Source organism: Lathyrus oleraceus, chromosome 1, assembly GCF_024323335.1.
Source record: "Lathyrus oleraceus cultivar Zhongwan6 chromosome 1, CAAS_Psat_ZW6_1.0, whole genome shotgun sequence".
In the NCBI taxonomy this organism is placed as follows: Eukaryota; Viridiplantae; Streptophyta; class Magnoliopsida; order Fabales; family Fabaceae; genus Lathyrus; species Lathyrus oleraceus.
Genome location: NC_066579.1, coordinates 113,626,013 through 113,651,662, shown reverse-complemented (window position 1 = coordinate 113,651,662; position 25,650 = coordinate 113,626,013).

Genomic DNA, 25,650 nt, shown 5'->3' with positions numbered 1-25,650 from the left:
ACATACCTTGTCTGGAACAAGGATCAGGGCGATGTAGTTCCCCTTAACAGGGGTGAAACTCTCCTAACCAGAGACAGAGGGGAAAACACGACACTAGGGAGCTGAGACTCGAGCCTAATGTTGTCATGCAAAGTCGCCCTAAGTCCAGGTTTCTATCCTACTTGCATAAGCAAACTAACCTAACCAGGAAAGAAGCTAGCACACAAGCATACAATCATATATCAACATTAAATGAGAACAGGCATCTCAAACAAACATGTCAATCAGATATCCACATAACACGCACTATAGCCAAACAAGGGGCTCAATCAATCAGGTTTGACTGCCTAAGCAATCGTCTGTACAGGCTATGTTTGCTCTTAACCTTGCCATTACGAGGCTAAGGTGAAGCAGATGAAAGGATGAAGTGAGGATCAGACCTCACAGCTCTTATCCCTAACCAGGGAGAGCTGACAAATGAGCATGGGTCCAGAATAGGGGAACCCTTTTATACTCGATGACTCTGACTCAATGTGCACTGCACAAGATCTTGGGCTTTTGATCTCAATGCTACAACCATGTAATGGGAGCAAGGAGAAGACTCACTGAATAGTGGGGGACAGGTTGCTTGTCCCTACCTTCCACCAATTGCCTTACTTGAAGGGCTTTTCCTGCTTGGCTTAAAAATAAACATACACAAGCATTGCCTCTTAAGGAGGACTTCAGACAATTTGCCCGGCCCGGTAACAGCCGGGTCTCCAGACTACATGAAGTAAGAAGGTTATACCTCAAATGCAAGTTGCTTAAGCAAAGCAAAGCAATAGTTCACAAGGAACTGAGCAACTAAAGTACCTGGAAACAATCAAACTCAATCAGTAATCCATCAGACAAACTATACGGCAAACAATCAAACAGTTTAAACAATACAACACAAAGCAAGCTCAAGGCTTAAGCCCAAGCTCCTACACCTACAAAAAAATGTTATGTTAGTGTACAAACATCCACAACATCAATCAAAATTGGATTTGGATCATTCTCCATGTACATTATGCTTTTGATCCTGAAAAACCAAGCAAATATTAGCAACTAGACCACTAGGCCAAGCCTAGGGTCCAAAAGCAAGAAAAAAGTTAAAACAGCAAGGTATTCATTAACCAACATCAAATTAACATCAAACACAAGCAAACATCATTGGTCTCATGTTTATATCATCCACCAAGCTCATGTTATGCACAAAACAATCCATATTGGTTCAAATGAAGCACCAAACATACAAACAGAATTATTGCATTCAAATCCATACCAAAACACATCCAAAAATTCTCAAATTAAATACACCTAAACAGGGGTCTATCAAGGTCTACCATGTCAAATTTGAGCTCAATTGGGCAAATGGAACCATGTCAATGAAAATCAACAAAAACAGACACCATTTCATGCTTCAATTCATACCATCAATGCATACATCCACTTCAAAAATTCATATCTCATTGAAAACAAAAAAGAAATGGATGAGACCAAAACAAGGAGGTCCTAAAATGTGTCTAGTTCGTGCATATCAAATTTCATGGCCATACAATACAATGTGAGCATTTCCCAATCATTCTACCAACCTATGTCATATGAGCTTGCACAAATGATCTCCAGAAATGAAAAATCATGATCAAATTGAAAATACAGTGAAAAATTCTACAAAAATTCATCCAACATCCTAACATATCAACAATTCACCATGCCAAATTTCATTCAATTCTAACATGCATAGGTTATCCAATTAAATTCAACAAGTTGACATCAAGAGGTGTGACACAAATTGTCACACCTAAGTTCCAGAATTTGCTGCTCTCTAACCAGGTATCCAAAATTCATGAAATTTACATATAAATAATCCTCAATGAGTCAAGAACCACCACAAAAATTTTCAAGAATTTATTCTACATTATGAGCATTTCATGATCAAATTACAAACATGTATCAAAAATGGACATACAATGGAAAACCCTAGGTCAAATAAAATATTCCCCAAGCACAACTTTGACCAATAGGTCAAAAAAAACCTACACTCACCAAGGAAGCTATAGAAAAAATTTCCATATTTTTCTGATTTTTTTTACTATTTTTTTGAATTTTTTAATGTGTTAAACATTTTTTTAATAATTAAACAAAATTGCAGTAGCATTTCTGTAAATTCTGGTGGCGCCGGCGGGAAACAGCGGATTTGAATTTTTAAACTGTTTTCAAGATCAAACATGCGTATTTCATCTTCTTCCTCAAGAACTTGCCCAGAATTCGGAAAAAATGAAGAACACAAAATCTCAACGGAAATGGACATGGTTATAACCGTTGAACTCGTCTCAACTCCTACAATCCAAATATCACACTATCCAAACCTAATTGTTCCTAAATCAACCAAATCGAGTGAGTTAGGGTTTATGCTCATAACTTCAATTCAAGATTTCGTGAGCTACAGGCAATCATTTGCAATTCTAAAACTATCACAATGCTCCACGTAACATGCTCTTTCTAATGCATATGATTATTGGACAAATGGTGAGATTCGAAAAACCTTCATACCTGGAATGGCAGTCTCGAAATCAATGCTTTTAGAGCTCCATTTGTCAAAACAGCAACAGTAGAGGGATAGGGAAGGTGAATGCTACGCTCCGTTTCAATTTCCTCCACTCCTAGTGCGCACAGTTTGGATTTGCCATTGATGAGGTGAAATTGGACAGCCACGATACAGTGTTCTTCTTCCTCCAATCTCCCAAAACAGTCCTAGAGGATGATGCAAGGAGTCCAAATCAAAAAGAATTTCGTGATTTGGTTGAAGAATGAGGAAGATTGATGAAATTGAAGGTTTTTGTGTTCTTGAGGGTTTGAGAGAATTTGATGAGTTCTTGATCCAACTTTGGAGAATGTGTTTTTCTGTTATGATTATGAAGTGATTATGAATATATATGTCCACTTAATCCATCACTAATCATGTTAATTAGTATTTTGGCATAATTAGTGAAATTGCAATTTTGCAAATGGAGGGTAAAATGGTCAATGCACTATGACAGCTCATGCCAGCTCACAATTGGTTCCAACATGTCCAAAACACCATATGTGAAGTGTAGAAACAATTCCCATTGCAATTGGTCATGTATTTCTCAAACTCACCATGTATTTGCAAAATGTCCATTTTTGTCATTTCCATTTTTCAAGACAAAACTCAAACCTTGTGCATTAACCATGAAATGAATATTCAAACACACTTAAAATGCCATTCCTGAGGTGTTGGAAAAAGTCCCATTCAAAAATTCCCAATATTTTGACTTTTGGACAATTTTGCCCCTGGTCCAATTCAGCTGTCCAGTTGAAAAGTGACTTTTTGCCTTGGCCATTTTTGAACAAATCCAATGATGCACCCTCAAAGTACATGTCAAATGGAGTTTGTGCATATAAAGAACTTGCAATTTGGACAAAGTATGTGGTAGTTATGGCCTCCTGATTACGGTCTTTTCTGAAATTCACTGAGCCATATCTCGCAAACCGTACATCGGATTTTCAAGTTCTTGGACTTTTTGGAAAGGTGAGAACAAGATCTACATCTGTCATGTTGAACAATTTTTCATTTGAAGCTTCCTTGGACTTCTGTTTTTGAGATCAAAAACTTTCCATTTTTGGAAACTTCTATTACAAGTCAGTTGCTATTTTTGGCAGTTTTTGTCCTGACTTGATTTTCTTCATTCTTAAGCTTTGAGATGTCAAATATCACTTGTTCCAACATGAATGAAGTGTATCCAACTCATTTCCACCTCCACATCCATCAGATCAAGCACAGTTGACCACAGTTGACTTTTCATCTGATAGATGAATTTGGCAATGCATTGATCAATTTAAGCCCCAATCTCCAACTGAAATGGCTCAAGGGTGACACCCTAGCCTCAATAATCACCATATAATCACAAAATGATCCTCATCTCCATCTCAAACACCATCTCCTGATTAAACCCTGATTGGCCCAATACAACTGATTAGGGTTGACCAGTGGTCAAAACCCTAATCTCAAGGAATCTTCTTCAACCTCCTGATGACATCCAACCATGGTGATGATGATGTATCGATTCAATCAACATGAAGACCAATACCCTTGGGAGTCACAAAACCCTAATTCACAGCTCAATCCTCAGATGGCCCATGATCAATCAGTACAACCCTAGGCTTGCATTTTCTGACTTCCTCATCTTCTGATCAAGACTTGGGAAGATAGCTTGCACTATGTAACCACATGTTATGCGATATGAAATGCCTAATGTCCTAAAATGAAATACAAATATGTTAATGCTAGTCCCAAGAGAGGAGGGCAAATTTTGAGGTGTTACAGCTGCCCCTATTCAATCCACTGTGAACCTGTCGATACGAAATAGCCTCGGCTTTCGGATGATCAGGATGAAGAGTGATTGAATACCAAGAAACAGACGAACAATTTGCACTCTGAGGGGATAATAATTAACAACGCCTGTCAGCATCGGCGAAGAAACAATCTCGAAACCGTCGACCTGGGTACCAAAATAAATGGTAACGCAGGGATAACCATGGCCTGATCACCACACATCCACTCGGGATTCTTATTCTCTTCTTTTTATGCTTTTCTTGAACCCCGAAAATTTTCTCTTCTTCTACCTGGTCCGAAAACCACTTCGGTCTGAACTCCGAAAAACTGGCCTGAATACCATAAGTGCTTCAACCTGATAGTCGGAAACTTCACTAATCACCACTCTAAGGGCAACACGTCAGAGGGTACACCTTCAACCAGACACTGACTGATGACTGGGAAGAAACTTGACGTTTACTGAACATCGGACGATGATGTTTACTGACACCAAAAAAAGCTCGACCAGACATTAACCAATGACCGGGAGGAAACTCGATGTTTACAGGCACCGAACAATGATGTTGACATGACATCAAACAATGATGCGGACAGACATCAAACAATGATGCGGACAGACATCAAACAATGATGCGGACAGACATCAAACAATGATGCGGACAGACATCAAACAATGATGCGGACAGACATCAAACAATGATGCGGACAGACATCAAACAATGATGCGGACAGACATCAAACAATGATGCGGACAGACATCAAACAATGATGCGGACAGACATCAAACAATGATGCGGACAGACATCAAACAATGATGCGGACAGACATCAAACAATGATGCGGACAGACATCAAACAATGATGCGGACAGACATCAAACAATGATGCGGACAGACATCAAACAATGATGCGGACAGACATCAAACAATGATGCGGACAGACATCAAACAATGATGCGGACAGACATCAAACAATGATCGACCAAACACTTACTGATGTCTGGGAAGAAACGGTGGTTCCAAACTCACAATGCTGAACTCCTCGGAGCATCGTCTTCGCTGTCAGACAAAACCAAACCTCAAGCGGTAATCACGGCTTGAATCGCGCTGATCGCGTAACGTCTTCTGACTGTATTCCCATCTCTGTCCGACGGGAACATTTCCTCCAATATCGCACTACTGGGGAACATTGCTGATCTGACGTTGTGATGCTAATCTCCTCAGAGTAACATCTTCACCTTTGGTGAACCCCAAATCTTCAAGCGGTAACCACAGTTTGGGTTGCGTTGAATACATCCCTTTTCCATCTCCGTCCGACGGAAGGAGTCTTCTCCAGTGTCGTACCACTGGGACAATACCTGTGATCCAATCATGAGGCTATACTACTCGGAGTAACACTTTCATTTTCTGGCAAAATACCTCTCAAACAGTAACCACGGCTTGAGACTAGCTGACGTTTGCAATGATGCATGCTTGATTTCTTCTGCGTAATGCTCCATAATTATGGAAATGCTACGCGATTATTTATTTTTCTATGCAATATGCAATGCTTATTCTACATGATGAATGCATAAAAATATCCCCCTCAAGGGAATTTTCTGGGGAAAACGAGACTCTCTGCTGAGGAACTCGCCACTGCTCCAATTTCCACCCTGCCGGGGATAGCACTGCTGCTAGGAAATAGACAACCCTTGCTGGGGATACAGATCCTTTGCACCCAACCCTCTCGAGGACATGCTGGGGAATACCTCCTTTGCACCCCACCCTCTCGAGGACATGCTGGGGATACAGATCCTTCACTGCACTCTGTGGGAATACCACAGTCTTTGACTTGCTGGGGATATAGATCCCAACTCTGCTTTGGGAACCCTCACAGATACTCCCGCTGGGGAAATGAGCAATCTTCAACCTGCTGGGGGAATACCATCCAGACCCTGCTAGGGGAACGACAACTACTCCGCTGGGGAGGACCCAATCAATCCACATGTAGGATACCCTCGGCTGGGGATGCAGATATTCGTCTGCTACGGAAACTCGTTCAATCCACTGGTAGAATGAACACTGTTGGAGAGATATGTCATTGAAAAAACCCGCTCCACTCGGGGAACTGCTGGAGATATATTTCTTTGAAACCCGCTCCACTCGGGGAACTGCTGGAGATATATTTCTTTGAAAAAGACCCGCTCCACTCGGGGAACTGCTGGAGATATATTTCATTAAAACCCGCTCCACTCGGGGAACTGCTGGAGATATATTTCATTAAAACCCGCTCCACTCGGGGAACTGCTGGAGATATATTTCATTGAACCCGCTCCACTCGGGGAATAGCAACCTTCTGGCCTGGCTGCTGAGGAAACACCGTTTTAACCTGTCCGGGATAACCATCCTGACTCGGCTAGAGAAGTCCACAGACTTTGGATCTGCAGGGAGTTAGTCCTATAACTCTGCTTGGGGACTTAGCTGGGAAACGAGAATAATTGGCACAGAACACCCGTCGACTCATCGAACCATGGTATCTACCTCCAATACTCGTATCATCTTTCCACTTTTGAGAATTTCCAGACTCGTCTGGACCTTTTCTGTTCCATCATCTTGTATTCCAAATCACCCCGCGCTCGACGAGAACGTACTCCTGGGATTTATACATAATTTCAACCTTCCGACTTTGAAGAGTCTTCTTGATTATCATCAAGGATCGTCGTACGCCTCAACGTCCCTTCGTCGTTTTTCATTCATTCGTTCCTGAGAGAACTCTCTGGGGATTTGTTACAAAGCTTCCACATCACAACCTGCAAGTGAGTGAAGAATATCTAACAGTTCCTGCAAAATAAACCGTCAGATAAAACCGTGCCCCAGGCGTGTCAAGATTTCAACACTTGGGTCACTCAACCTTCCAAATAAGATCTCCAGCTTTCAATCTTATAAACATGCATTGGAAGGAACCTGTATGTCTTAAAATGCAAGATTCTTTATCAAAAATATCTGGATGTTTTTGCAATCAAAGCGGTTATGAAAAACAAAAACAAAATTATTTGACTGAATATGCATTTTATTGATTGAAAAAGTGTGGCTCAAATGAGCAATACAAAGGAAGCAATTCCTGAAAAGAGGTAACTGCACAAAAGGAAAAATCTATCCTAATGGCAATGTGAAACCCGTGATCTCATCGAGTTCCAACTCGGTTACACCCCATATGTCCTCAGACTCTCCATGCTTTCTGCCTTCTGAACAAGACGCTTCTGACTGATCCCTACCGGGTATTATCCATGATGCTTTAACCAAAGCGAAAACGATCATGCTGGACGCAGTTGTTCGTTTCAATCCCTCTTTTGCCTGGACCGCCCTTTCGGGTTTTCAATCCACCGGGATACCCTTTTTTGCCCAAGTCGCCTTTTCAGGTTTTCGACTTGCCGGGTGTACATCTTTTCATTTATATCCCTAATTTTTGCCCGAACCTTTCTTTCTGTTTTTTGGTTCGCCGGGATGCCCATTTTTGCCTGGACTATTTTGTTCTTTTCGTCCAGCGGGTCAATTTATACGAAGTATTTTTTAACTGCGTCCGCATTCACAGGGGATGGAAAATTCTCGCCATCCATGGTCGTTAACAACAAGGCTCCACCAGAGAAAACCTTCTTGACCACGAATGGACCTTCATAATTCGGTGTCCATTTCCCCTTCGATCGTTTTGAGGAGGAAGGATCCTTTTCAGCACCATATCACCCACGTGATATACCCGAGGTCGTACTTTCTTGTCAAAAGCACGCTTCATCCTTTGCTGGTACAATTGCCCATGACAGATGGCTGCTAGCCTCTTTTCCTCAATCAGGCTCAACTCTTCATATCGGGTCCTTACCCATTCAGCCTCTTGCAATTTCACGTCCATCAGGACTCTCAAAGAGGGAATTTGAACCTCAACAAGTAATACCGCCTCCATTCCATATACCAATGAGAAAGGAGTTGCCCCAGTAGATGTACGTACCGACGTTCGATACCCATGCAATGCGAACGGCAACATCTCATGCCAATCTTTGTAGGTTACCACCATTTTCTGCACAATCGCACCGTCGGTGCATTCCAACGTTATCCGGGCAACAAAACTCATTCACCTTAACCTCCCCATCAGACATCAGAATCCGTTCGGATTCAGGGTCAGGCCCCTCCTCCGGGATCGGCTACTCTCAATCTTTCGATCAGAGCACCTCGAGATGTCCTCATCAGGGAACTCAAACTTCATCGGTTGATGATCCTCAATAGGTTGCGGAGCAATGTAATTAGACAATACACTCCTTGATTGCTTTCTGAGAGTATTACGAATTGATCAACATTTTTCCCTTCTCGCAACCCGTCCGGTAAATGCTGGATTCTCAAACCCATACTTGATCAGATCCATCTCGGAAATCCACAAAGTGGTATGAACCAGCATATACTGTCTCAGTCGGCGAGCAGCCTATGCCAAAGTACATCAAGTTTTTTCGAACAGTGAATGTACTGTTTCAAAGTCGATAAACTTTTTGCTAAGGTAAATTGCATGCTCTTTTCGACAAGACTCGTCATGCTGACCCAATACACCTCGTAGACCCCTCGAAGGCCGTCAAGTACAGATTTAACAGTTGCTCCTTCCACAGGAAGTATCAGAATCAGAGGTTCCTGCAACTTTTCCTTTTATTTTTTCAACGCCCCTTGGCAATCATTATTTCGCCTGACCGTTTGATCTTTCTATCAATATCTGAATATGAGTTCACCCGTGGCGGTTAGATGAGATGTGAACCATGACAGGTAGTTCAATCTTTCTAAGAAACCACTAACCTTTCTTTTTCTTTCTCGGTCCAGGCGTTTTTTTTTTTTTTTTTTTTTTTAAGCAGGATGAACCTCGATTCCTCCCTTATTTACAATAAACCCCAGCAGCTTACCGGCCCGCACTCTGATAGTGCACTTATCTGAATTCAACCTCAGTCTGAATTGTCTCAACCAGTTAACCAACTTGCCCCAGTCTGCCAGATGCCCCTCTTCTGTTGGGACTTTGCTATCATGTCATAGCATTCGATTTCATGATGAATCATATCATGAAACAAAGTCACCATGGCTCTCTGATACAGGCACTGGCGTTCTGCTTCTCAAGAGGACAATCCTCTCTCCATGGTAGCCTGTTCGCGACGACACCGGTATTCAACCCTGGCATATTCTGACACGACCAAGCGAAAATATCCACATGCTCTTTTAACAGGGCTACCATTCTGCTTTCAACTTGCCTCTGAAACGGCCCGGATTTTCATCTCCTTCCTGACCTCGGCGGTGCGTGGAATAACAATCTCAACCCGCTCCTCGGGCGGCTGAATCACCTTCTCCTCTTGTTTTAGCAATCTGGTTAATTCCAGCAGATCACAATCTTCTTCGCCTCCTTCTTCGGCATGATTGCTCGGTTTGTCGAAGTCATATGAGGGGTAACCAAATTGTTATCAACGAGATCCGGAAACTTGTTTTTGAAGTCGGAACGAGACAAAACAAAAAGATAAAAAATGAAAATAAACATTGCCATTTTTATTTGTTTTTAAACTGCAAAATAAATGAAAAACAGGGAACACCGTTTTTTGACTGAAAAACATCCATTTATTAATGATGCAGAAATGCAAATTTAAACATGAGGTGGCCCTTACAATGGACCATTGCGTGTCGGGCAACACGTATGGCTTTCATGCAAATAAACTGAAAACAAGAAATAATACTCTTCCAGACGAGTAACAATGTTGATCTTTCAAACCCTCCAGTTCAGGATTTGCTGCCCTGGTGCACACGGTTTTACCCAACCATCCAGCTTGCAGTCACTGTTGGTCTCTCCACCCACTGCACAGGTGTAATCTGCATCTTCAGCAATTGCACTCACCGTCGCTTGACCATGTACCGGCATGGGATTAGCATTAACATTTGGTGATGGCGCAAAATTGATAGCTTTGGAGTCTACCAGGTCCTGGACGACATTCTTGAATGCTCTACAACCCTCAATGTTATGCCCCTGCGTACCAGAATGAAATTCACACTTGGCATTCTCATCGTAATCAGGAGGCCACTGATCTGTTCTTATCGGAACCATCGCCCTCGGCTGGACCAACCCCAAATCCCCCAACTTTTGAACAGCACGGCATATGACACGGGCGGCCTGTCGAAGTGACGATCAACTCCTTTCCCTTTCACCTGGTACCCGGCTCTCGATTGCGGTGGCTGACGTTGCTGTCTGGCTGACTGATTACCAGCAGGGATGTTTACCGCAGCAGCACGCTGATAATAACGACCCCCACTATATCCTCTTTGCTCATACACAGCACTCGAGTCACCCTCATTCTTGCGCTGACCGTTCCCGAATGGTTTCTTTGATCCCGATGACGAAGCATTACCACCCTGGATCTTCCCCATTTTCAGCCAACTTTCAATTCGCTCACCCGCCACCACAATATCAGCAAAGTTGGTGACGGGACAACCCACCATTCTCTCGGCAAAGACCCCTTGCAAAGTACCCATAAAGAGATCAGACATCTCCCGATCCACCAAAGGAGGTTGAACTCTGGCAGCCAACTCCCTCCACCGTTGAGCATATTCTTTAAACCCCTCAGTTGACTTCTGAGACATACCCTGCAGCTGGGTACGACTAGGAGCCATGTCAGCATTGAACTGATACTGTTTAAAGAATGCATCTCCCAGATCCTGCCAGCTCTTGATATCGGACGACTTAAGCTTGGTGTACCACTCCAAGGATCCTCCAGACAGACTGTCTTGGAAGAAGTACATCCATAGCTTCTGATCAGTCGTGTATGCAGAGATCTTGCGAACGAAAGCTTGAAGGTGGGTTTCCGGGCAGGAACTCCCATTGTATTTGTCAAATGCGGGCGCCTTGAATTTTTGCGGGATCACGATCCCCTCCACTAGCCCCATGTTGGACATGTTGACAAACCCGGAGTAGCATGGCTTTCCAATACCTTGATCTTCTCGGCCAGCAGCTGAATATCCTTGTTCTGAGGCGGAGCGTTGTAAGGCACGAAAGGTTCATTCTGCATGGAGAATTGGTCGGCCTCCCTGTCTTCCTCCTGATCCTCATCAAACCCATAGAATGAAGGCACAAAGTTGTCTTTCATATTCTGACTAGGCCCAGGTTGACCAGCAGCACCAGCATTATTCACCAGACCAACTGTTGTCCTCTTTCCACCATCACGAGATCCCTGCCCCTGGTTGGAGACTCCATCCAGGTTGACCCCACTGTTCTGAGCAGAAACCCGCTCGAGTTTCTCAACTTTATCCGCCAGCGCTTTCTGACCAATGGCAAAACCTTGCATTATATTGATCAGTTCGTTCATTTTCTCCTTCAGTTCCAGCATATCAGCACTGGGAAGCTCCATGAGTCTGGGAGTGTTTCTTCTTGTGTAATATCTGTGAGGGCGTGTTGAGTGCAAAGGGATGACTCTACGAGCACGAGCAATGATTCCTGCAAAACAGCAAACAGGTTAATATGCATGAATGCAACGTCTATCCATATGAGGAAGCTTCTGTCTTTCGATCCTGGTTTCATCGAGACAGATAATATTTTGACATCCACATTCTGAAATTCAAGATGTCTCTCAACCAGATTCTCAATCTATAATACTCCCCATATGGCTAGACGTGAGTTTGAGTGCGGATGAATGCAAAATGAGAATGATGCAGATGTATGCAATGCGCTGGGTTGCCATCCTCCAAGTCATCTGATCCTCGGTACTGAATCTGGCCTCTGGACTGATCCTTACCATCTGAGGAGTATGTAACCACAAATCTGACCCACGGGTTCCGAAATAAACGGAAGACAGATACATCATCATCATCTGACAATCTCTGAGCAGACATTCACAATCCTCTGAATCGGCCCGGGGAATCCTGAAATAAACGGATCCCCACTGATAAATCACGGACAGCATTCCGGCGTCACGGCAATAAATGACCATAAATCCGACTTATAAATATGTCTCTGAATCACAGAACACAAAGTCACCATCTGATTATGCATCTGAACGGATCACCCTCCCCTCACAGGTAAGTTCTAAACAGGTCATCCTAAGGCGGATAATAGTCTCGACAATCGGGCAGAGATACTCAATGGGTTTGCCCTTTCGGGTGTGCCATTGTAGCTCTCCTGAGATCGTCTGAACCAAAGATCCGGGAAATGATCGGTCACCGAAGTCAACAACTCAGATGGAGTAACTCAACCAAAGCGGAATATCCACAGAGATGAGCACTACCAAATGAATCTCGTCCGGCTTGTGGTACATCACGCCGCCAGGCACATGTTGACTTAACATGAAAGAGGCGACATGAGACCACACTAGTCCTAGGTGTATACTCGGGCCTGGGTTTTAGCCCCACTCAGAACACCCACCCCAAACAGAGGAACCACCTGCATAGAGGACGGCAACAACATGATAGTATGATGCATGCAGACATTAATGCAAATATATACACAGTCAGAATAATAAATGCAATAAATAAACAACACACAATAAGCAACCCAAACCAATCCTAAAACGCTAGGAAGGACTCGCTTAGGGACGATGGACCAGCATAGGTCTACATCGCAACTCCCCAGCAGAGTCGCCAGCTGTCGCATCCTGCGAAAAATCAACCGGCGAGCCTAAAAATAAAAACACACAGAGCCGCCACTGCGCGTTATTTATCCCAAGATAGGGAAAGGAAACGCTCAGAGAAACCTGGAAAGACATGGTCTCGCGACCAGAGAGAAAAGGTTCGGGAGTCGGTTACGCGAGGGGAAGGTATTAGCACCCCTCACGTCCTAGGTACTCCTAGGGATCCACGTCCTAAAATAAAGAATGGGTTGCTAAACATCACACACACACACAGGGAACGCAGGTGGGGGTCAAGAGGAACGAGCTCGATAAGGTATCGCACCTTATGCCTACATATCTTGTCTGGAACAAGAATCAGAGCCTCTGTAGTTCGGCTTACGCACGCCAAACAACACAAAACATACAAACAAGCAAGGGTGGCAAACATGGAGCCCGACAACCACTTGATGGAATTATGTCGGCATCCGAACCAAAACATACTCAAAAGGGCAAACGTGGAGCCCGACAGCCAATCCTGGACTTACGTCAGCATCCGAACCCAAAACACCAAACAACATATACAAATAAATAAAAAGGCGCCCGGAGAGGTCTCGCACGACCTCCTGCCTACATACCTTGTCTGGAACAAGGATCAGGGCGATGTAGTTCCCCTTAACAGGGGTGAAACTCTCCTAACCAGAGACAGAGGGGAAAACACGACACTAGGGAGCTGAGACTCGAGCCTAATGTTGTCATGCAAAGTCGCCCTAAGTCCAGGTTTCTATCCTACTTGCATAAGCAAACTAACCTAACCAGGAAAGAAGCTAGCACACAAGCATACAATCATATATCAACATTAAATGAGAACAGGCATCTCAAACAAACATGTCAATCAGATATCCACATAACACGCACTATAGCCAAACAAGGGGCTCAATCAATCAGGTTTGACTGCCTAAGCAATCGTCTGTACAGGCTATGTTTGCTCTTAACCTTGCCATTACGAGGCTAAGGTGAAGCAGATGAAAGGATGAAGTGAGGATCAGACCTCACAGCTCTTATCCCTAACCAGGGAGAGCTGACAAATGAGCATGGGTCCAGAATAGGGGAACCCTTTTATACTCGATGACTCTGACTCAATGTGCACTGCACAAGATCTTGGGCTTTTGATCTCAATGCTACAACCATGTAATGGGAGCAAGGAGAAGACTCACTGAATAGTGGGGGACAGGTTGCTTGTCCCTACCTTCCACCAATTGCCTTACTTGAAGGGCTTTTCCTGCTTGGCTTAAAAATAAACATACACAAGCATTGCCTCTTAAGGAGGACTTCAGACAATTTGCCCGGCCCGGTAACAGCCGGGTCTCCAGACTACATGAAGTAAGAAGGTTATACCTCAAATGCAAGTTGCTTAAGCAAAGCAAAGCAATAGTTCACAAGGAACTGAGCAACTAAAGTACCTGGAAACAATCAAACTCAATCAGTAATCCATCAGACAAACTATACGGCAAACAATCAAACAGTTTAAACAATACAACACAAAGCAAGCTCAAGGCTTAAGCCCAAGCTCCTACACCTACAAAAAAATGTTATGTTAGTGTACAAACATCCACAACATCAATCAAAATTGGATTTGGATCATTCTCCATGTACATTATGCTTTTGATCCTGAAAAACCAAGCAAATATTAGCAACTAGACCACTAGGCCAAGCCTAGGGTCCAAAAGCAAGAAAAAAGTTAAAACAGCAAGGTATTCATTAACCAACATCAAATTAACATCAAACACAAGCAAACATCATTGGTCTCATGTTTATATCATCCACCAAGCTCATGTTATGCACAAAACAATCCATATTGGTTCAAATGAAGCACCAAACATACAAACAGAATTATTGCATTCAAATCCATACCAAAACACATCCAAAAATTCTCAAATTAAATACACCTAAACAGGGGTCTATCAAGGTCTACCATGTCAAATTTGAGCTCAATTGGGCAAATGGAACCATGTCAATGAAAATCAACAAAAACAGACACCATTTCATGCTTCAATTCATACCATCAATGCATACATCCACTTCAAAAATTCATATCTCATTGAAAACAAAAAAGAAATGGATGAGACCAAAACAAGGAGGTCCTAAAATGTGTCTAGTTCGTGCATATCAAATTTCATGGCCATACAATACAATGTGAGCATTTCCCAATCATTCTACCAACCTATGTCATATGAGCTTGCACAAATGATCTCCAGAAATGAAAAATCATGATCAAATTGAAAATACAGTGAAAAATTCTACAAAAATTCATCCAACATCCTAACATATCAACAATTCACCATGCCAAATTTCATTCAATTCTAACATGCATAGGTTATCCAATTAAATTCAACAAGTTGACATCAAGAGGTGTGACACAAATTGTCACACCTAAGTTCCAGAATTTGCTGCTCTCTAACCAGGTATCCAAAATTCATGAAATTTACATATAAATAATCCTCAATGAGTCAAGAACCACCACAAAAATTTTCAAGAATTTATTCTACATTATGAGCATTTCATGATCAAATTACAAACATGTATCAAAAATGGACATACAATGGAAAACCCTAGGTCAAATAAAATATTCCCCAAGCACAACTTTGACCAATAGGTCAAAAAAAACCTACACTCACCAAGGAAGCTATAGAAAAAATTTCCATATTTTTCTGATTTTTTTTACTATTTTTTTTGAATTTTTTAATGTGTTAAACATTTTTTTAATAATTAAACAAAATTGCAGTAGCATTTCTGTAAATTCTGGTGGCGCCGGCGGGAAACAGCGGATTTGAATTTTTAAACTGTTTTCAAGATCAAACATGCGTATTTCATCTTCTTCCTCAAGAACTTGCCCAGAATTCGGAAAAAATGAAGAACACAAAATCTCAACGGAAATGGACATGGTTATAACCGTTGAACTCGTCTCAACTCCTACAATCCAAATATCACACTATCCAAACCTAATTGTTCCTAAATCAACCAAATCGAGTGAGTTAGGGTTTATGCTCATAACTTCAATTCAAGATTTCGTGAGCTACAGGCAATCATTTGCAATTCTAAAACTATCACAATGCTCCACGTAACATGCTCTTTCTAATGCATATGATTATTGGACAAATGGTGAGATTCGAAAAACCTTCATACCTGGAATGGCAGTCTCGAAATCAATGCTTTTAGAGCTCCATTTGTCAAAACAGCAACAATAGAGGGATAGGGAAGGTGAATGCTACGCTCCGTTTCAATTTCCTCCACTCCTAGTGCGCACAGTTTGGATTTGCCATTGATGAGGTGAAATTGGACAGCCACGATACAGTGCTCTTCTTCCTCCAATCTCCCAAAACAGTCCTAGAGGATGATGCAAGGAGTCCAAATCAAAAAGAATTTCGTGATTTGGTTGAAGAATGAGGAAGATTGATGAAATTGAAGGTTTTTGTGTTCTTGAGGGTTTGAGAGAATTTGATGAGTTCTTGATCCAACTTTGGAGAATGTGTTTTTCTGTTATGATTATGAAGTGATTATGAATATATATGTCCACTTAATCCATCACTAATCATGTTAATTAGTATTTTGGCATAATTAGTGAAATTGCAATTTTGCAAATGGAGGGTAAAATGGTCAATGCACTATGACAGCTCATGCCAGCTCACAATTGGTTCCAACATGTCCAAAACACCATATGTGAAGTGTAGAAACAATTCCCATTGCAATTGGTCATGTATTTCTCAAACTCACCATGTATTTGCAAAATGTCCATTTTTGTCATTTCCATTTTTCAAGACAAAACTCAAACCTTGTGCATTAACCATGAAATGAATATTCAAACACACTTAAAATTCCATTCCTGAGGTGTTGGAAAAAGTCCCATTCAAAAATTCCCAATATTTTGACTTTTGGACAATTTTGCCCCTGGTCCAATTCAGCTGTCCAGTTGAAAAGTGACTTTTTGCCTTGGCCATTTTTGAACAAATCCAATGATGCACCCTCAAAGTACATGTCAAATGGAGTTTGTGCATATAAAGAACTTGCAATTTGGACAAAGTATGTGGTAGTTATGGCCTCCTGATTACGGTCTTTTCTGAAATTCACTGAGCCATATCTCGCAAACCGTACATCGGATTTTCAAGTTCTTGGACTTTTTGGAAAGGTGAGAACAAGATCTACATCTGTCATGTTGAACAATTTTTCATTTGAAGCTTCCTTGGACTTCTGTTTTTGAGATCAAAAACTTTCCATTTTTGGAAACTTCTATTACAAGTCAGTTGCTATTTTTGGCAGTTTTTGTCCTGACTTGATTTTCTTCATTCTTAAGCTTTGAGATGTCAAATATCACTTGTTCCAACATGAATGAAGTGTATCCAACTCATTTCCACCTCCACATCCATCAGATCAAGCACAGTTGACCACAGTTGACTTTTCATCTGATAGATGAATTTGGCAATGCATTGATCAATTTAAGCCCCAATCTCCAACTGAAATGGCTCAAGGGTGACACCCTAGCCTCAATAATCACCATATAATCACAAAATGATCCTCATCTCCATCTCAAACACCATCTCCTGATTAAACCCTGATTGGCCCAATACAACTGATTAGGGTTGACCAGTGGTCAAAACCCTAATCTCAAGGAATCTTCTTCAACCTCCTGATGACATCCAACCATGGTGATGATGATGTATCGATTCAATCAACATGAAGACCAATACCCTTGGGAGTCACAAAACCCTAATTCACAGCTCAATCCTCAGATGGCCCATGATCAATCAGTACAACCCTAGGCTTGCATTTTCTGACTTCCTCATCTTCTGATCAAGACTTGGGAAGATAGCTTGCACTATGTAACCACATGTTATGCGATATGAAATGCCTAATGTCCTAAAATGAAATACAAATATGTTAATGCTAGTCCCAAGAGAGGAGGGCAAATTTTGAGGTGTTACACAAGGTATGATCCCAATGCATATGATGAGATAGCATGAGGGATCTTAGGGTCAAAATTGGGGTCTTACAAGCGTTACGGTCTAAGCTCTACTTAGCTCAAGTTCAAACGATGAAATTTAGTAACCTCTTTGAGAGAGAGCTTTTAATGAACTGTGTAGAGAATTTTAGTAGAGGTTCATAGTGATTTTTTATTGTCCTTGATTGAGTCCAATGGGGTTAGTTTTTATAGGTGAGTGGATGTGATGAGAGGAAAAAATAAAGGAAAAGAGTTAGGTGATTAGAACAATTTGGAGGGAAAATTTAAGTAGTGATCCGCATGTAAGGATTAGAGGAGTGGTTAAGATGAATTTAGATGAAAATTATGTTAGGAATTATGCTTCTTAGGAGTGTATGGATGATGGTTTTGATGGCATGGTGAGAGATGGATGAATGTGAGATAGGGAGTCACGCGTTTTGTTGTTGCTATGAGTTTTATTTGCTTTTATTTTTCATTTTCATTTAATTCAAACTAAACATAGATGTAACGTATGTTGGTTGTATGGATGTTGAATCGTGCTATAAGTCACGTGTTTTGGCCTTGCAGTTTGTTTAATTTGATTTTTTCAATTAATTCAAATGATATGATGTTTATGTTGTACATGGATGGTATGCTGAATGATGCTATTTTGAAGACTCGTGCATGTGCTGCTTCCAATTATACCTTTGTTTTTTTTATCCTTTTTAATTCAAGGGATGTATGATTCACCTTGTTAATTTGATGATGATGAAATGACGTTGATGATACAGTTCATGAGTTTTACATTTTTTAACTTGTTCAATTGACTTTGGTTTCATTTAATTCAATTACTCCAATGTATGTGGAGATAGATGTTTGTACAATGTGATGTTTGATCGATAAATTTTTTGTATGTGTGTTATGATGCGAATTGCAAAAACCCTTGTGTTCTTCCACTTGATCTCATTTGGTTACAGTGATACAGGCTAACATGGACATGAAGATGGCAACATGAGGATGATGAGGTGATGAGATGACAAGGTTTAGGTGCAACCAAAGGCATGAGGATTATGATAAGTGGGGCATGCTATAACCATGAATGAAAGGAATTGTGTGGGTCAAAACATGAGACTTCTTTTTTGTATATTTTGAATTCTTTTTGTATTTGAATTTAAAATGTAATGATGTAACAACTTTCTTTTTATATTTTCTTTTTGTATTACTAGTTACATTAAAAAAAGTAATGTAAGTACAATGTGAATGCAATGTAAACTATGTGATTAATAAGAAATTCTTTCTCAATTGTGAATTTTTCTAATAACCATTTCTTCCAATTTGAGTTGTCTTAGAACTAAAATCCCAAAGAGACATAGTAAATGATTAATATAATGTCTTAAAAATATGTAAAAGAAAACATGAGTGAAAATGGCAACATGACTCTAATAGAACCAATAAACCAAACACAACCCATGATCAAATGTAGGCCTTACTAAAGTGAAAAAATTATGCTCAATAAGCTTAAAATTTAAAAGGCAGTGGCTAGCAAGATCTAGTTATGAATGACCATGGCCATAGGCCAAAAATGGATTGTTATGGATGCAACAGGAACATGAATGCACTAGGTACCGTGCAATGCAATATGAGGCCTTGATCAGATGATTCCTAAGTACCAAATGGAGTTAGACCTTAAAATAAAAAATATGCATATGTAAAATAATTTAATGAATAGATAGATGGTAGGATACATTTGGGGTATGACACTAGGATCTTGTCACCCTAAAAATATGGTCTCAGTTTCCTCACCATAACAACGAAGGTTAGCACCAACTTTTCGATCTTTTGATAGTGCACTTTGGTGCCTCTAAACACTTTGCTTATGAAATACATGGTTTCTCCGACCTGTCTATTTGTTGGACAAAGACTGAGCTCATCTTCTAATCAGTGACCGAGAGGTAGAGCAGCAACGACGGTCCATCTTTTAGACGAGTGAGGACGGGAGGCGATGAGAGGAAGTTATTGAATTTGGTGAAAGTCTCATCACAGTCAAAGGTCCACTCAAACCTCTCCTTCTTTTTTAAAGCGGTGAAAAAGAGGAAGGTTTTGTCTCCTGCACAGGAAAGAAAGCGAGATAGGGCGGCGAGGCGACATGTGAGTTGTTGCATTTCCTTTACGTTAGTGGGGCTCCACATTATGATGTTTGTTTGACACTTATATGGGTTAGCTTTGATGCCTCTCAGTCTCAACATGAAGCCTAGAAATTTCCCCGCATGGACTCTGTTAGAGCACTTAGCAGGGTTCAGGCGCATATCATACTTCCTGACTGACTGTAGTATATCTTTCAGGTATTCTGCATGGTTGTGCCCTTCAATGGTCTTAACTATCATGTAAGTGTAGCACCTCAAATTTGCACCTATCATTGTACATACATTTTCATATTAGGTCATAGCATATCATGGGCCATTGCATAGCATTGCATTGTCCCAGTTGCCTCAAGTGCAAGCAAATCAAGAATTAGGTCAAACTGATCAGGAGATCAGTCAACCAAGCAAGCAAGGTTGTTTCTCAAGGAGCCAAGGCCCTAGGGTTTGTCCTACATGTTCACATGACTTGGAGGTCCATTTGAAGTGTGTAAGTCAAAGGTTGGATGTTCAGAAGTCATCTGTTCATGCACAATCAGTCAGAAACCCTAGAAAGTCAAAGTTGGTCAACTGTGGTTGATTTCATTGGTTTTGATGGATGGAAATGGTTTGAGAGAGCTTATTCATGTCCCAATAGGCCTCATATATCATGGCAATCAACATCATTGAAGAATTTGAAGCCAATCAGAAAATTTCCAAAAATAGAAACTGGACCTATAATTTTAACTGCCAAAAATGGAAACTTCTTGATCCCAAACTTACATCATGATAAAAGCTTCAAATGAACTTTTTCCCAACATGAAAGTTGAAGATCTTGTTCTCCCATTTCCAAAAAGTCCAAGAACTCTCAATTCCCATGTATGGTTGTCAAGATATGATCAATTCATTTTCACAAAATCTTGAACTTCAAAAGGCCATATCTCTCAAACCATTTGGCCAATTTTGGTGGGGTTTTTTCCTACAAACCACATTTAATCTCCTCTTTCCAAAAATGTAAATTTCATGTGCTAAAACCTCATCATGCAAAATGGCATTTTTGGACTTGTCTTATTTAAATTCAAGTGTGGAAAAAAGTTGACTTTTTGATTTAGCCCTTTTTAACACATTTGGCCATTTGGGACTTGTTTATAATGTTGTTTAAAACTTGTTTGAGGCCCAAACTCGGCCAGAATCATACACCTCCATGAACCATGTTCAAAATTAGCAAAAGTTGCAATTCACTTCATTTAAGTTAACCTTGCTTAGCATTTGTTTAACCAACCTTAAACAGTCCATGTATAATTCATTTTCTGTCAGATAAACCCTAGCTGCAGCCTAAAAACACACAGAAACTCTCTTCTCTCAAATCTCATTTTTTTTCGATTTTGCATTTTCAAGTCAAAACTCCAAAGGACCACGAGTTATCTTGTTTGTTCTATCATATACCATTAATCTGGAGACCATGGCAAGCTTCATTTTCTTGCTGTAACAGCATCTTCATGTTCTGTTTTCACCAAGCATACAACAATGGCAGATCATGATTTGGGTATTTCCAAGCATCAATGAGCTAAAGTTATTCAACTATATACCTTTTGGAAGCATTGTGTCCACCTGTTTGAGCTTGCATCATCCAAATAACCACTGGTTCACTCTTTTCTTCAAATCCAAGTAAGTTTTCGACCCTCTCTATTTCAAAAATCATGAGATGTTTCTGGTAGATCTTTTGATGCTGATTCCATTGAACCTTGTATCATTTGAATTGGTTAACTATGCTGGGAGAGATCTGAGTTTAAAGTTTGTTAGTCATTTTGTTTTGCAAGATTCCTTGATGTTTAGCTCGAATTAATGTTAATGCTTGCTGGATTTATGATGCTGGATGTTTGTTGTGTTGATTTCCGTGCTTAATTTCATGTTCTGGGTAGTTTGATTTTCCACGATTTGAATGAAGGAGATGAAGCTCTACTGTAGTTTACAAACCCTAGAAATGCATTTTCCAGAAAATCCCTGTTCACGTATTGCCTGTGTGCATGTTACTGTTTGATTGAGGCCAGCCAATCAGAACATTTCGTTCTGCCTCCCCTGTGCGCACCGTTTTGATTAATGAGGGTGTTATTACCAGAATGCCACTCGGTCAACCTTGTTGACCTAGTAAACCATGTCCATTTTGTTTATTTGTTCCAAATTGTTACTCAACTTCCAAAATTCATAATTCACTCATTTCAATTCCAAAATTCATGCCAATTTTTGCATCATGTCCTGTTTGATGTCTACTATTTTATCATGATTTTTAATGATTTTTTGTGTGGTTGGATTTTTTATGGCTTTAGGGTTCTTAACATGTGACCAAATATTGTACACTTTGCCAAACCTCTTGTGAAATTGTGATAATACATCCATTTGATCTGAAATTTTTTGTGCTTAATCTACACTCACCCATGTTTATTTTGGTGTAAAGATCATGATTTTATCCTATGTGGTTTGGGAGCTGTGATTTTTTGAAGTAGGGTGTGACAACTTGTGTCACACCAATGATATGCAATTTCATGATTTTTATGACATGCTTCCTGGCCTCCAATTGATGTGAAATTTTGCATGAACCTTCTCTCATAAGTCTAGTTTATGTGTGAATTTTATCGGATTTAATTATTCCATTTCCTATTTGTTTGAGATTTTTCTTCCCTGCCTAGTCAAATGTTGACTTTGTGTGACACCTCTTGCCATTTCATTTGGGAAATTCTCATACCTTAGTGGATGATCATGAAATTTTACATGTGCATACTAGACATCTTAAGCTTTGCATTGGTGTTAATCCCATTAATTTCTCATCTGTTTTCATTTAGTTATGATTTTTTGAAGTTGATACATGTTTGTTTGACTTCTTTGTGCTTGCTTGAATTGGTTTTGACTTTCTGATTTTAATTGACCATCTTCCCATGATCCAATTGAGATGAAATTTTATATGCATGTCATGTTATGGATTTTGATTGAGCATGAATTATTTGGTGATTTTTGGAATTGATTATGTTTGGTTTTGAGCTAAGTCTTGCTGTTGACTTCATTGAGCATGTTCAAATTTGCTTTGACTTTATGATTTTCATTGACTGCCTTCCACTTGTCCAAATGTGATGAAATTTTACATGCTTACCATGCTAGGTGTTAGGATTGATCATGATTTATTTGGTGATTTTTGAAAATGTTTGAGTTGACTTTTGATGCAAGTCATTCTGTTGACTTCTTTGAGCTCTCCCTTGCCATGCTTTGACTTCTTTTGCTTGTGAATTGATGATGATGCATGATTTGAACTTAAAACCAATTGGGTTTGCTTCTTAAATGTTTGAATTGGATTGTGATTGGATATTGCTTGCTGTTTTGACTTTTTCATTCTCTTTTGACCCTAGGTTTGCCCTAGTGGTCCAGTTACTCACTGTTGAGCTTATGTTTTCAGGTTGAACACCAAATGACCATTGAGACCATTTCTTTTTGATTAAGCTTGATTGTTTATCATGAGCTAACCTTTGTTTTGTAGGTGGCTTGACTCATATGGTTTGAGTCTTGTGCTTTGCACATTGGTCCCTCTGTGTTGACTGTTGTTTCCCAATTCCTTTTGCTTTGACTGTTGAACTGTGTACTGATCTGTTTGGCCATTTCAGGTACCATTAGTTGCTTAAGTTCTTTGAACTTGCTTTGCTTTGCTATTTAGCAACTTGCTTGAGGTATAATCCCTTAATCTTCATGTAGTCTGGAAGACCTGGCCTGTTACTTGGCCAGGCAACTGTCTGAAGTCCTCCTTAAGAGGCAATGTTTGTGTATGTTTAATTTGTCCTTGTACATAGTCAAAGACCTCCTAAGTGAAGAGGCAATTGGCAGAACCCAAGGGATAAGCAACCTATCCCCTGCTAGTCTGTGTGTCACTCACATTGCTCACACTACCTGTGTTGATGCATAGTGGGTAAAAGCCCAAGATCCATAGAGTCACTTGTGGATAGAGTTCCCCCATTCTGAACTCCCACACCTTCTGATATTCAAATGCTCTCCCTGGCCAGGGATAGAAGCAATGAGGCACACCCCTCATCTCCTTTCATCTGCTTCACCTTAGCCCCTAAATGGCAAGGTTAAGAGCAATACTCACCCCATTTCCAGAGGTTTGTTTGTTGAGGTTGATATGACCCCTCGACTAAAACCTAACCCTTGTGTGAGCCCCTTGTGTGTATATAGTGTGTGCTACCTGTGCTTGTATGACTTGCTTCCTGTACAAGTTAGGTTTAGTTTAGACTAATCCTTGTTTGCTTTCGCCCTCGTTGCGATCCTTTCTCTCGCCCTCGTTGCGATCGAGCCTTATCCTTTCTCTCGCCCTCGTTGCGATCGAGCCTTTTCCTTTCTCTCGCCCTCGTTGCGATCGAGCCTTATCCTTTCTCTCGCCCTCGTTGCGATCAAGCCTTTTCCTTTCTCTCGCCCTCGTTGCGATCGAGCCTTTTCCTTTCTCTCGCCCTCGTTGCGATCGAGCCTTTTCCTTTCTCTCGCCCTCGTTGCGATCGAGCCTTTTCCTTTCTCTCGCCCTCGTTGCGATCGAGCCTTATCCTTTCTCTCGCCCTCGTTGCGATCGAGCCTTTTCCTTTCTCTCGCCCTCGTTGCGATCGAGACTTTCCCTTTCTCTTGCCCTAGTTGCAATCGAGACCTTTGTCCCTCCGTAGCCGAACTACGGCAACTCTGATTCTCATGTCCAGATGAGATACGTAGGCACGAGATGCGATGTCTTGTCGAGTTTGACTAACCACTAACACTAATTCTCTTCTCTCGCCCTCGTTGCGATTGAGACCTTTTTTTTCTCTCGCCTTCGTTGCGATTGAGACCTCCCCTTTCTCTTGCCCTAGTTGCAATCGAAACCCTTGCTTCCTGTGCAAGTTTGGTGTGTGTGTGGCTTGCTTCCTGTGCAAGTCATGTTTAGGATAGGCTTGCTTCCTGTGCAAGTTAGCTAGAAACCTTAACTTAGGGACGATTTTGCATGACAACATCTAGGCTCGAGTCGTAGTCTCCCTAGTGTTGTGTCTCCCTCTGTTATCTGGTTAGGCTAGTCCTTTTTCCCTGCGTAGGGGAACTACATCGCCCTGATCTTCACACCAGATGAAGTATGTAGGCAGGAGATTGAGCTGATCTCTCCGGGCGCCTTTTTTTCTTTTTGTGTGTTATTTGACAGTTGCTAGGCTCGAGTGCCTGACTCCTTAGCAATTCGTTGTCTGTTTGTTTGAGTGTGTGCTTGACAGTTATAGGCTCGAGTCCCCGACTCCCTATTAACTTGTTGTGTTGTTGTGTGCTTGGAAGCTGATGTAAGACCATCGAGTGGCATTCGGGTTCCGGTGTGTGTGTGTTTTGGTTCGGATGCTGATGTAAGTCCAGTGATTGGCATTCAGGCTCCACGTTTGCCTTTGCCTGTGTTTGTTTGTGTGCGTGTCAGCCGAGCTACGAATGCTCTGATTCTCCTTCGTCCAAGGAGATACGTATGCATAGGATGCGATATCCTAGCGAGCATGTGTCGTCTCCCCACTCCGAACTACTTCGACTCTGATGTCTATGTCTGATAGACTAAGTAGGCCCAGGATACGATGTCCTGCCGAGTCAGTTTCAGTCAG